We start from the raw sequence: 11760 nt of genomic DNA, 5'->3' as shown, positions 1-11760 counted from the left end.
CCTTATTCCAGGTAATTAGGGTGAGTACAATTTCAGAAAAAAAATAATTAAATACTAGTTATAATGTTAATTGGTTTAATATGTTATGATATATAAGGCTATAGTTAGTGAAATAAATTATTACACAACCAGCACTGAAGCAAGACACATATTCTATTCGAAACACGTGTCTGCAATTCTTAAATAAAACCTATAGTTAAACTGGAAGCTTTTTCATTTCATAGTTTTACTTAAGAACTTTCGTACTTTTCTCTGAAACTACGCACTCCAAACACTACCAAATTTTCGGAAATTATTGTACCATTCCCAATTTATGTTTGACGAGGCATAACTCTGTCAATATTGTACCTACCAAAAAATAAAAATTAAATTTAATCGATTTCTGTGGTTATTTTGGATAAAAAGGCACACATCGGCGTTCTTCAATTTTTGTTTCTTATCCTATCCGCTATCCCCACCCCCAAATTTCATGTCAATCGGTCTTGATTGACAGAATTCGGAGGTCGCACCCGGTTTTCGGCTTTAATGGCTGGACTATTATTTTCAGATCTTGAAAAAAATTTAAGTTCTATAAAAACTTTGTGAGGTATATCTCTTCTCTTATATATAAAAATCAATTGCTGTTCGTTAGTCTCGCTAAAACTCGAGAACGGTTGAATGGATTTATCTTATCTTGGTTTTGAAATGTCCGTGGAGGTCTAGGGAAGGTCTAAAAGGAGAGAAAAATTCGAATAATTGCCGGTAAAACCCTAAAACAGCACTTTTCTTCTTCCAACATAAACGTTTTTTTCTAAATGAAATTTAGAGTTAATTTGAACTTCATTGATATTCAATAAAGTTCAATCACTTCATCGGACCTCATATTACAGCTATAAAATGGACAAATTTTCTAACGCAACTAGAAATATTTGACAACCAAATGACAATCTTTTATTTCTAAAAAGACAAAAGACATCAAATGTTTCACAGCTCAGAACATGTTGTATTGGAAAATAGAATTTCTGTTTTTAGTATTTTTGTTTCTCACCATTTAAACCTTCTCTGAATTTCCATAAATATTTCAAGACCAACGAGGGAAATCTGATTTCCGACAGAATGGGCATATTAAAGCGATGGGTTGAGTACTTTGATGAGCTACTGAACAACCAGAACATCGGCGAGTTGGAGGTCCCGCCAAGATGGAAGACAAATACTGCCACCAGCAAGTGTAGGAAAAACAGTCCGTGCAATTCATCGGCTAAAAAATTATAAGTCGCCTGGAGACGATGGAATTACAGCCAAATTGGTTAAATATGGAGGCGACCAGTTGCACCAAGTGGTTCATCAACTTGTGCTCAAGGTATGGGACAGCGAATCAATGCCTGACGATTGGCAACGAGGCATTATCTGTCTCCTACATAAAAAGGGAGGTATCACATAGTGCAGCAATTAAAGAAGTATCAGGTTGATGAGTACCATCTATAAGATATACTCCGCTATCTTGCTAGGCCAGATAGCCCCAGACACCCAGAACATCATTGGCCCATACCAAAGAGGCTTCACTCCAGGCAAATCAGCAACAGATCAGATTTTCTCTGTGCGGCAAGCGATGGAAAAACTGTTGGAATATGGACACCACTTGCACCATCTATTCATCGACTTTAAAGCCGCCTATGATAGCATAGCCAGGGTAAAACTGTACACGGCCATGAGAGAATTCGGTATCCCGGCGAAATTAGTAAAACTGACTAGGCTGACCCTGACCAATGTGGGAGGCCAGATAGAAGCCGCAAGGTCACTCTCAGGACCTTTCGACATCAACAACGGTCTACGACAAGGGGATGCGCTATCATGCGTCTTCTTTAACCTGGCCCTCAAGATCAAGTGATCCGTGATGCCGAGGTAAATGCAAGAGGTACGATCCTCTTCAAGTTCACCCAACTACTGGCCTATGCTGACGATATCGACATCATGGGAAGAACCACCCGAGACGTACAAACTGCCTTCATCCAGATCGAGCAGGCGGCAATCAGTGCAAGATCTTGGGCTGCACATCAATGAAGGCAAGACAAAATATACGGTGGCAACGTTAGCACCGAAGACGAATCAACCAACAACATCAAGCCGCACTGGTTAAACACGAAGAAGAATAAGGATAGGAGAATACAACTTTGAGACCGTTGACAATTTCTCCTATCTAGGGTCGAAAATCACAACCGATAACAACTACGATGATGAAATCCGGGCACGGTTGTTGTCAGCCAACAGAGCCTATTTCAGCTTACAAAGACTGTTCCGCTGGAAACGTCTCACCATAGGGTCAAAGCTCTTACTGTACAAAACTATGATCTTGCCAGTCCTCATGTATTCCTCGGAAAGTTGGGTTCTTAGCAAGAAAAATTGCGAACTCTTGGCCGCGTTCGAGAGAAGAATCCTCCGAAGAATTTTTGGCCCCCTACATGAGGATGGACGATTCCGTAGCCTACACAATGACGAAATCTATGAGCGATACCATGACCGTCCGGATGTGGATAAAATCCGGCTCAATAGGTTACGGTGGGCGGGTCACTTAATCCGTATGGATGAGGATGATCCCGCCTGGAAAGTCTATAAGGGCAATATGTGTGGTAGAAAAAGAAGACGAGGCAGACTCTGCCTAAGATAGAGCGATGGCGTAGGTCAGGACGCCAGACAGCTTTTAGGGATATCGAATTGGTGGACCTCGGCGCAAAACTGGAGTTCCTTATTAAGGCAGGCATAGACCGGATACCGGTTGTTGCGCCGTTGATGATGATTTGAAGACCAAACTAGACTACCTAGACTAGATATTAAGTTTTGTTACAAATTAAATTTCTGAACGCAACGATAATATTTCACATTAGATTTGACAACCAACTAATATGTCAATTCATCCTGTTGCACTTTAGAACACGGAAATAAGTATTACGATATTGCGTTACGATATCTATGAGTGCGCGAGAACTTTCTTTACTTTGGCGATTCTTTGTGATAGTCACATTCCAGGTAATGTGCTCTTTTTTTTGATATTTTATGATTGTGACACTTTACTGCCAAGTGAGCGAAAAATTTTCTCACTTTGATTATTTACAATTCACGATGGCGAGGAGAAGACTTAGGTCGTCGCAGTCAATCAAATATGCGGAGAACTACCTCACGTGCTAACCGCACTGATGACCAGAGAGAGACAGATCAAGAAAATAGTCGTATTGCTATGTCAGAATTACGTTATTTAGTGAGTGATAATGAAGTAGATAGGCTTAGAATGCAACGGGTTCGTGCACATCAAACACAACAACAGCAATCACGACATAATGAAATTGATCGAATCCGCAGACAGAATGCTTCATAATATGCTTTTTTATTAAATACGGATTCGTTTTGTTTGTTTTAAAATTATTTTATACAAAAGTTTAGCTCTTTTATTTATCGACTGAGGTAGTACGAAGTCTTTCGAGTCAGCTAGTCTTCTTATATTTTTTTGAATAATAAAAGTAAAATCACCACAAAAGACTCCTGATGTAAGAAATGTAAGAAAAAGTAATAACAAGTTGCCATTGGAACAAATTAATTTTGGGGTTGTACAGATAAAAGTGAAAGGTAGCATGCATTGAAATCATGTTATATGTTACTGCAACATAATACGGTGCTTTAGCGCACTCCGCATTGTAATTCTTTTTAAAGATAAATAATAAAGAATATCACTATCCACTTAAATTTTCATGATAAACCCCATGCGAGAATGGCAATTTCATTTAGGTTATTAATGAACACTTCAAATTGTGAAATACCTTATGTTGCATTTGTAGTCCGGGGAAATTTATCCGAACCGATTTTACTTCATGACTAGGGAAAATTTTAACACCTGAATTTCTTAAAACTCTCTGCGTGAAAAACCCTCCACTATATCATATCCGAAGACTCACTTCAAAGGACCGGGGCGCCAAACCATCTGTCGTCGAATTGTACAAAGGCAAGTATCTACAACAATTATGACATGTGAGCAAGGACTGAAAAATAGCCGAGTCATTAAAGTCGCCTTTATCTCTAATCTCAAAAGAATTATCCCCGAGAAGCGATAAATTCTTATAATCTGCACAGCAGGGTTCGGCTTTGTGATGAAGTGTGACTTAAGTGCTGACCAGTGCTACCTGCTGTCCATTCCTGTGAGCAATTTTTCAATTTTTTCCATCTTCGCCTTTTCTTGCCACTTTTTTCAGGCTAATGCATTTTATTTTCATTTAATTTTTTATTTGACACTCGAAAAGGAGCGAAGCGGACGGGACGAGAGGTTCATCTGTCATGGCAACCAAGACTCTTCATCTGAGGAACGCCATCTAAAAATTACTCGTCTGTCATCCAATTCCTTCCTTTACACTTCAAAGAAAGCGTAATATAGCCTGAGTGTATGTATGTAATAAGAAAAGAGGGCGAATATACTATATATTATATTTTTGATTTAGTTGAATCGAACGAAAGCAATGATGCAAGTCGCCACTTCAATTTATTAGAGCAGGGTGCGACGATGACTGCGACAAATATTAGATATTTGGGAAAAGTAGTGGATGAGAGCGGGATTCCCCCTCGTATGGCGTTTCGTTAGGGTTTTAGATTTCATTGAAAACATTCGAGCTAATATTAGAAGTGGTTAAATGAGGGGAGGAGGCCTGATCGTCTTCCCAGTGATATTAGTTGTATTGGAATTTATGACTTGGCCCCGCTCGAATGTTGCCAGTTGTTGGATAATATTGACGACCCTATAACTCAATGTCATTCCGAGCGGAATATTTTGGAGTCGGGGGCGATTGAGCAGGGGAATCATTGCTCCGCTACTATCTACCACCAACTCCCTTATGACACATCAATCATACTACAAAGGCCCGAATTAATAGAAACTGTCAGCGATAATTTTATTAGTCATAACAGTTGACGTCTTGACTATGAAAAGGAAGAGCCATGGGGGCGCAACCAAGCGTTTTTCGGTATTCCACATCGATCTTCTACTTCGACAGTAGTTTAAGATGTGCAGGATCATGTTTCATTGCAGTGTACTGAACGTCACCGAGAATGATGAATCTGGATTACGTTTTTATTATTGCTAATGTAGCAAATGAGCCGACCCGTGATTACTATTTATAGGAAGAGAGAACCCGGTATGGATGCGATGGATGCATTTTGTTAGAAGATAATTTTGGATTTGGATTCGTATTTTCTTTGCAAAAGATTGAAAATAAAAGTCAAAAATAAGCATCGAAAACTGTTAAACTAAAAGCCGTACACTGAAACTGCGCAAATTTAAAGTTGACCTCTATTTATACAAAAAAACCTTGATAATAGAGGTTTAAGTGGCTTATTTGAAGCATAAAATATTTAGGGACATTTGAGAGTTTTTTTGATCCAAAAAAGTTTTTCATTATTTTCTAGATGGTACTCTAGATTTGGTGAACTAATCTACCGACTGAAGCATGGGATCAAAATAGCTTTATCTATCCCAAAAAGTTGAAGCTGATAAATTCCGTATACCATATGTATGTATGTAGACAAATAGCACAGTTCAAGCAAAGGGCACTCGAGTTGACCCTGCTTAATTATTACAATTTTATGTATTACCTTAGCCATGTATTCTAAACCATAGAAAGCAAATTGAAATCGCCCCTTTGCAAAAACGTTTCTCAATATTTGGGAATAGAGCCTGGTTCAAGATTGATTGTATGTATACTTCTCGAATTTCGAGATTTTGCCATGGAAGTCTTGTTCTGGACAGAAATTCTTTGCCTAATCTTTCAAAAGATCTGAAAAATAGCATCCACCGGCATAAGAATAGAAATAAAACAAGACGCTATAAGCTAAGAGACATGGCGGGACCGTGAGCACTCTCTTTTTTTTGCAGCATCTTGTCTTTGTAATCTGGAAAGCTTAGTGGGTACTAATCCAGAGTCAGATTATTCCTGTCAACTACCGCAAGGTGCGCTCTTATGAACTAGCAGCCGATTTCCACTATTTCCTTAACTGTGAGTTTCTGCTGCAGGCGAAAATGCATCACAATTGTGCAGTTGTTTTGCATGAGCAATTAAATACAGTTTAGGTTTTAGGTAAAGGTGACATTATCTTATTGGGTGATCTGAATGTCAACGTGGTCTCTGAGATTTACTCGGGCATATAATGGGGATATGTAGAGTCTATAGCTTTTTACAACTTTGACCGCCTAATTATCTGAGGCTCACTATCCGAGCACGGGGTCGCCATGAGTTTAATTGGGTTTTGACTGACCGACGTAGAACATACAATTATATAACTGTGATTGACGAAGTGATCGAGTCAGTCCAACCACTTGATCTCTTTACCTGGGTTTGATTCCTGGCTATTGCTGTAGGCTTGCCACAGAGTTAAGTGTAATGGCAATAGAACTGTAGCACAGTCTCATTATAAATTAAACAGGGGAAAAGGCAAATCAAAAAAGCAACGCAAAAAATAGTTTGTATGGATGCCCTATACTCCATGGAGGAGTGAACAGGAGACATACGAAATCATGGTCAGCAGTGGATTCAGGAACCGTCTTCTGAATGCAGACGATGGCCTCGAAAGAAACATCATCTGATGGTTGCAGGCTGGCACCAGAAAACACAGTATTCACATTGACTTGCTGGTCGTGATGCAGTAGGCGAATGCTCCCAATCTGCAAGGGGACTCATCTGATGTGGCTTTGATCACGAAACCTCAGCGGTGGTTATCCGGTATCAGGGGAACGGAGATAGTCCCGCTTATTTGCAGTTGGGGGAGTGGGAGTTTCATGGGAGTTGTGGTTACGTTCATATCGCGGACAGAGGACTTCGGGATTGTACATTTCGATCACCGAATTTCTTATTTCAGTATGGACTTTAGGTAGGTATCTCAGCCACAAGTATGAATTCTGAGCAACTCACTCAGTACAGACTGGTATCGTTGTTGCTTGTCACAACGAGGCTGTGGTATGGTCACAAACTCAATTCGTGTCTTAATAAGACCGTAGAGTAAGGTGTAAATGGCGAGAACTCACATAAAACTAGTCGGATGTAAATCATTTTCGCTTGGGTGTCACTACTGCGCCTATTCGAAATAAAACAGAGAGTCAGTCTCCGTCATCTACTTACTATATAGCAATGGAAAAACTCGCGCGCTGCGAGAACACGAATTGAATACAATTCGCTGGGGAATTTCGATGAACACTGGCTCATCAAAAGTGCCTTTGTTTCTAGTATGTGTGAAGTTAATGATCAGGGAAAGCAGAGAGCGTATGAAGGGCATCATAGTATACGTCGTGATTAAAGGAATTCCACAATTACCTTAGAAGGAGAAACAGAGGCTGTCATCAATACCTACCTTATAGCGTGTCAGCTTGCAGTCGGTCGTAAGTCTTTCGCTGGTTCAGCGGAGGACGTTAACTCCAAGACGATGAGTAGTTCAAGAGGAGGAAATAGCTCTTCACCAAAGTTATCAATCGGATAACATTCGGTGAAGTTCTTTGTTTTGTATGTGATATGGCAAACGTTTGTAACATGATAGTGCGGACTTCTTCCCTAACAGTGGAGTAAGTAGCCGGGCTCAGTGGTTTTCCTGTGAAACTGTTTTAGCAGCCAGGCTATTTCCACTTGCATCTTGAACTTGAGATCTGTGTAGTTACAGATGGGGGTGGAGGGACAAGGGGCAAGAAGGAGTCCTCTTTGCAATCCCCTTGCACATCACGGCGATGATTGCCCTACCAATAAGCTTATTAATATTATGAAAATAGTCCCACTTTAGGGTAATACAAGAGGTAACGGCTCTGGGTTTATGGGGAGGGGGGTGGGGGTGGATAAGGAAGGGACTTTCTTTTTCCTCCTCCCTTTTGGGGTAGCAAGGTTGGCAAATCAAGTTTTCCCATGATGATATCTAAATATTCTCCATTGAGCGCTTTAACTTTTCAATGGGGGCCTACCGCTGCGATTTTTCAACCTTCATGAGTTTTCATCGAGCTTGACTTCCCCTACCAAGGATGACGCTGATATCCCAAAAATTATTGAAAATGCCACCCAAAAAGTCGAACATTGGGGCAACTGTCAGCCAAAGAGATTTCACTTTAAGAGGTGCCGAAACATTTCAACAAAGTGGTGTGCGAATTACGAACCTTTAAGCAAAACATCTATTTTCAGAGCCGCTGTAATTCCCGAAGAGCTCGATCCAGATTGAATATAGTACCGGCGTAATTAGTGGGGATGCAAAGGACATATACAGTCCCAATATAGAAAGTAGCCTTCGTACGCAGAATTGCGTCCCATGAGCGAAGAAAATGGGGTTAACTTATTCCAAATTTACGTTATTCCTGCCTTAGCAACAAAGCGGATGTTCTGGGTCCACCTGTATATATTCAGATTACATACACACATTTATACATATAACAATTATTTGACTCGGTGTGAATATGATACTATTAAAACCCACTATATGGACGCAACTCTTTTTGACTTATGAGATTATGTTCCTTTCCAGTAAGGGCACTGAAAAGTTCTCATCAAAGGTGTCTTCAGCTCGTTCGCATTATGACAGGAAAGCGTGGAAGCAATCCGCTTTACATACAAAAGTCTACAATAACGATTCGGAATTTGCTAAGAAAGTCAATAAGTTTTATCAGCACTAATTAGTAACATTATATCAAGCCAGACTGTGTATGTATATGCAGTTAACAATAATGAAAAGGTTAGACAGCAGCACTTCATAAGCTGCTGCTTAGCCTCCTCCATAGAGAAGACCCCTTCGGTAGGCTTTCTTCTACGAAGAATATGCTTTTTTGGCTACGGAGGACTTTCCCAAATTCGGATAAAAAGCGGGAGGCGATGCGAAAGTGAAAGCGGAAGTGAAAAGGTCACACATTAAGGAAGAGAACCAACTCTATGTCCGGATAGCTCAGTGGATAGAGCACTAGGTTGTCATACTTAAAGCCGCTGTTCGAATCTTATTGGTGGCTGTGGGATTTGTAAGGTTTTTCAAGGTTTTGTACAAAACAAAAACTTACTAAAATCAGTTTATTGTCTGTCTGTCTGTCCGTCACACGCCTGCTTTTTAGGGATGATCATAGCAATGAGCACTAAATTTGGTGGAAAGGTGGAAAACGTGAACACTCACGCATATAGTGAGTTATATCCTTTTACGTCGAAATTATTGGGTGAGGCTCCGAAATACCCTCCTTGTCGATGTCTCTTTAAATAAAGTTAATAGCAGTATATTACTATAATTTTTATTAACTGGCTGCAAAACCCCCTTTCCCTTCATCCTAGTATCACAAAATTGCAGTAATGTAGGCTATAATATAGAGCATGATCCTACTAGGTTTGGTGGAAATCACTCTATTACTAACAAAGTATTAATAGGTCAAAAGTGTCGTTTCTTTGCAAATTCAAGACTATGACTGTCGGTATCACCTGAGAGTGGACACCCTTACATAATATATGAATATATTAGCGCTACGCACTAACGGGACAAATGCACACTCAAATGTCTTTATATCAGAAATGCGCAAAACCTTTCATACCTGAATCGTCCAGCTTTCAGTTTCCTGACCTGTTTTATATTATTAACTCAAACAATGATGCAAAATTCTTAATTAACGAATTTAATAATCGTCTGTATTGGTTTTTGAGGGGAAAGTGGACTCCCCTAAAAAGAGATCTCCATTTGTAGTAATTTCGAACGAAAAATTCAAATGTTTTCTATGTCCCAATCACCGATTATAATTTTATCTTACTAAATATTTAAATCGCGGAGATCTGAAGAAAAATCTTCCAAAATTGTGAGTATTTTCCATTGAGGAAAATGGCGTGTATTTTCCATTAAGGAAAATATACAATCGTGATTCGAACCATAACTATTTAAAGTTTTCATTTTATGGGGACGAAAACGTGTCGGGAGCTCTTCCACAAGTGTAACTTAGCTAAAATCTCCGACTTAAATTTCTGCAGTATACTCCCAACATATTCCGCTTTCAAAATGTGTGTAAAGCAAAAATTGATATCTGGAAATTGTCACATAAGAAAACCCCTTAATAGTCGAGGAGGAGTACAAGCTTCTCGAGAAATCACTTAGGGAGCTGAAACACATTGCCAGCAACCCGCAACGGTGCCAGGTGGGTGTGGTTGCCACACTTTTCAACAAATAAGGAACTGCGTATTCTTTCATGGTTACCATAGATTCCCCCGGGCTGAGAATGATGATAAAGTAAAAGAAGAATTCAAATTTTAAGGTTCACTGGGATACGAAAAGAATGAAATTTGGCAATATAACAAGGGAATACTTGCCTGCTGACATCGGTTTCGAAAGGGATCACCATATGATGGTTGCTGCCGAAAATCTCTCGACGGCTTTCTGAAGGACGTCAGCAGTTGACTTTTCATACTCGATGATGACCAACTGAAGGGATGGAAAGAACACCTCACCACGGCTGTTAAATATATAACATTCGGGGAAGTTTCTCCTCTGGTGGAGGAAATGGCTAATCATCGTAACATGCGGATACAGACTGTTCCTCCAAGTAGAAGGAAGATCTTTTCGGCTGTGATGATACCAGTCAAATGATAGTTCCCAAGGGTCGTATTTGTGCCCACTCCGATCCTAGCCTCTTTATCTTGCCTTCGCTTTATGCGAGTTTATGGAAAGTCGGAGCAGCTAAAGTGCCAAACTCCAGACCAACCGATTTTGGCAGCAGCAATTGCTTAAACTCCAAAAGATTTAAACACGTTCTGTTCAGCTTTGATAATTCTGACGAACTATATATTTCTAAATTCATGTTTCCTAATTTATACAAAATTTACATATGCTTAGTAGGTTTGTACTTTTAGTTACATATGAATGTACAGTATATGGGAGAAAATATTATAGTACGTAGTAAGCAATGATAATGTGGGTAAGTTTTACAGTATTTTACACGGCCATCAACGCACTCAAACGAAGTAAAGCCGCTCGGCTTGACGATCTCCCCGTAGAGTTATTTGTCGCTGCACCAATAGTTACTGTAGATCTGCTGCTTCCACACACATGGAAATACTGGGGTCCGAGACCTTTTCCAGAGTGTGAAAGAAGGGGATGATCGTTAAGATTCCAAAGAAGCGCACCCGTTTTGAGTATCGCAATTGGAGGGGTATCTGCGTGCTTCCTGGCGGTTAAAATAATCCTGAAACGCATCAAAGGACGTCTCAAAAGTTTCAACGACAGCGAGCAGGTTCCGCTCGGGATCCTCCTGCACTGACCACATCAACACTCTAGGGATCATTTTGGAATGGTGCACGGCGTTCAGTTCTTCATTGTACCTGCTCTTCATCGATTTTGAGAAAACTTTCGATAGCGTGAATAGGGAGTGTAACTGGAGTGCTCTACTCAGAAGGAGCATTCCGAAGAAACTAAAAGCTTTTATTAGAGCGGCGTACGATGACGCAAAATGTCAAATGCAGCACCGAGGTAAAATTTCGGAGGATTTTGAGATCACAAGAAGAGTCCACCAGAGTTGTATCTTGTCACACGATATTATTTTTTCTTGTTATCGGAGACGTTCTTCATGCTGGGAATGCGATGGAATTCAATGAACGATGACATCTTTCCTCAAACACCTCGACTACGCTGAGAACATCTGTTTGCCCTATCACCGAGTAATGGACTCTGGAAAGATAGGAGGGATAAAGAGTTTGACTGAAAATACACACCAGCAAAACCGAGGTTCTTAGTCTGTCGGGGAGAGCATCGAAGGCGTCGATCAATTTG

Source organism: Hermetia illucens, chromosome 2 (assembly GCF_905115235.1).
Source record: "Hermetia illucens chromosome 2, iHerIll2.2.curated.20191125, whole genome shotgun sequence".
NCBI classification, from domain to species: domain Eukaryota; kingdom Metazoa; phylum Arthropoda; class Insecta; order Diptera; family Stratiomyidae; genus Hermetia; species Hermetia illucens.
This window is presented reverse-complemented; position numbering follows the sequence as displayed.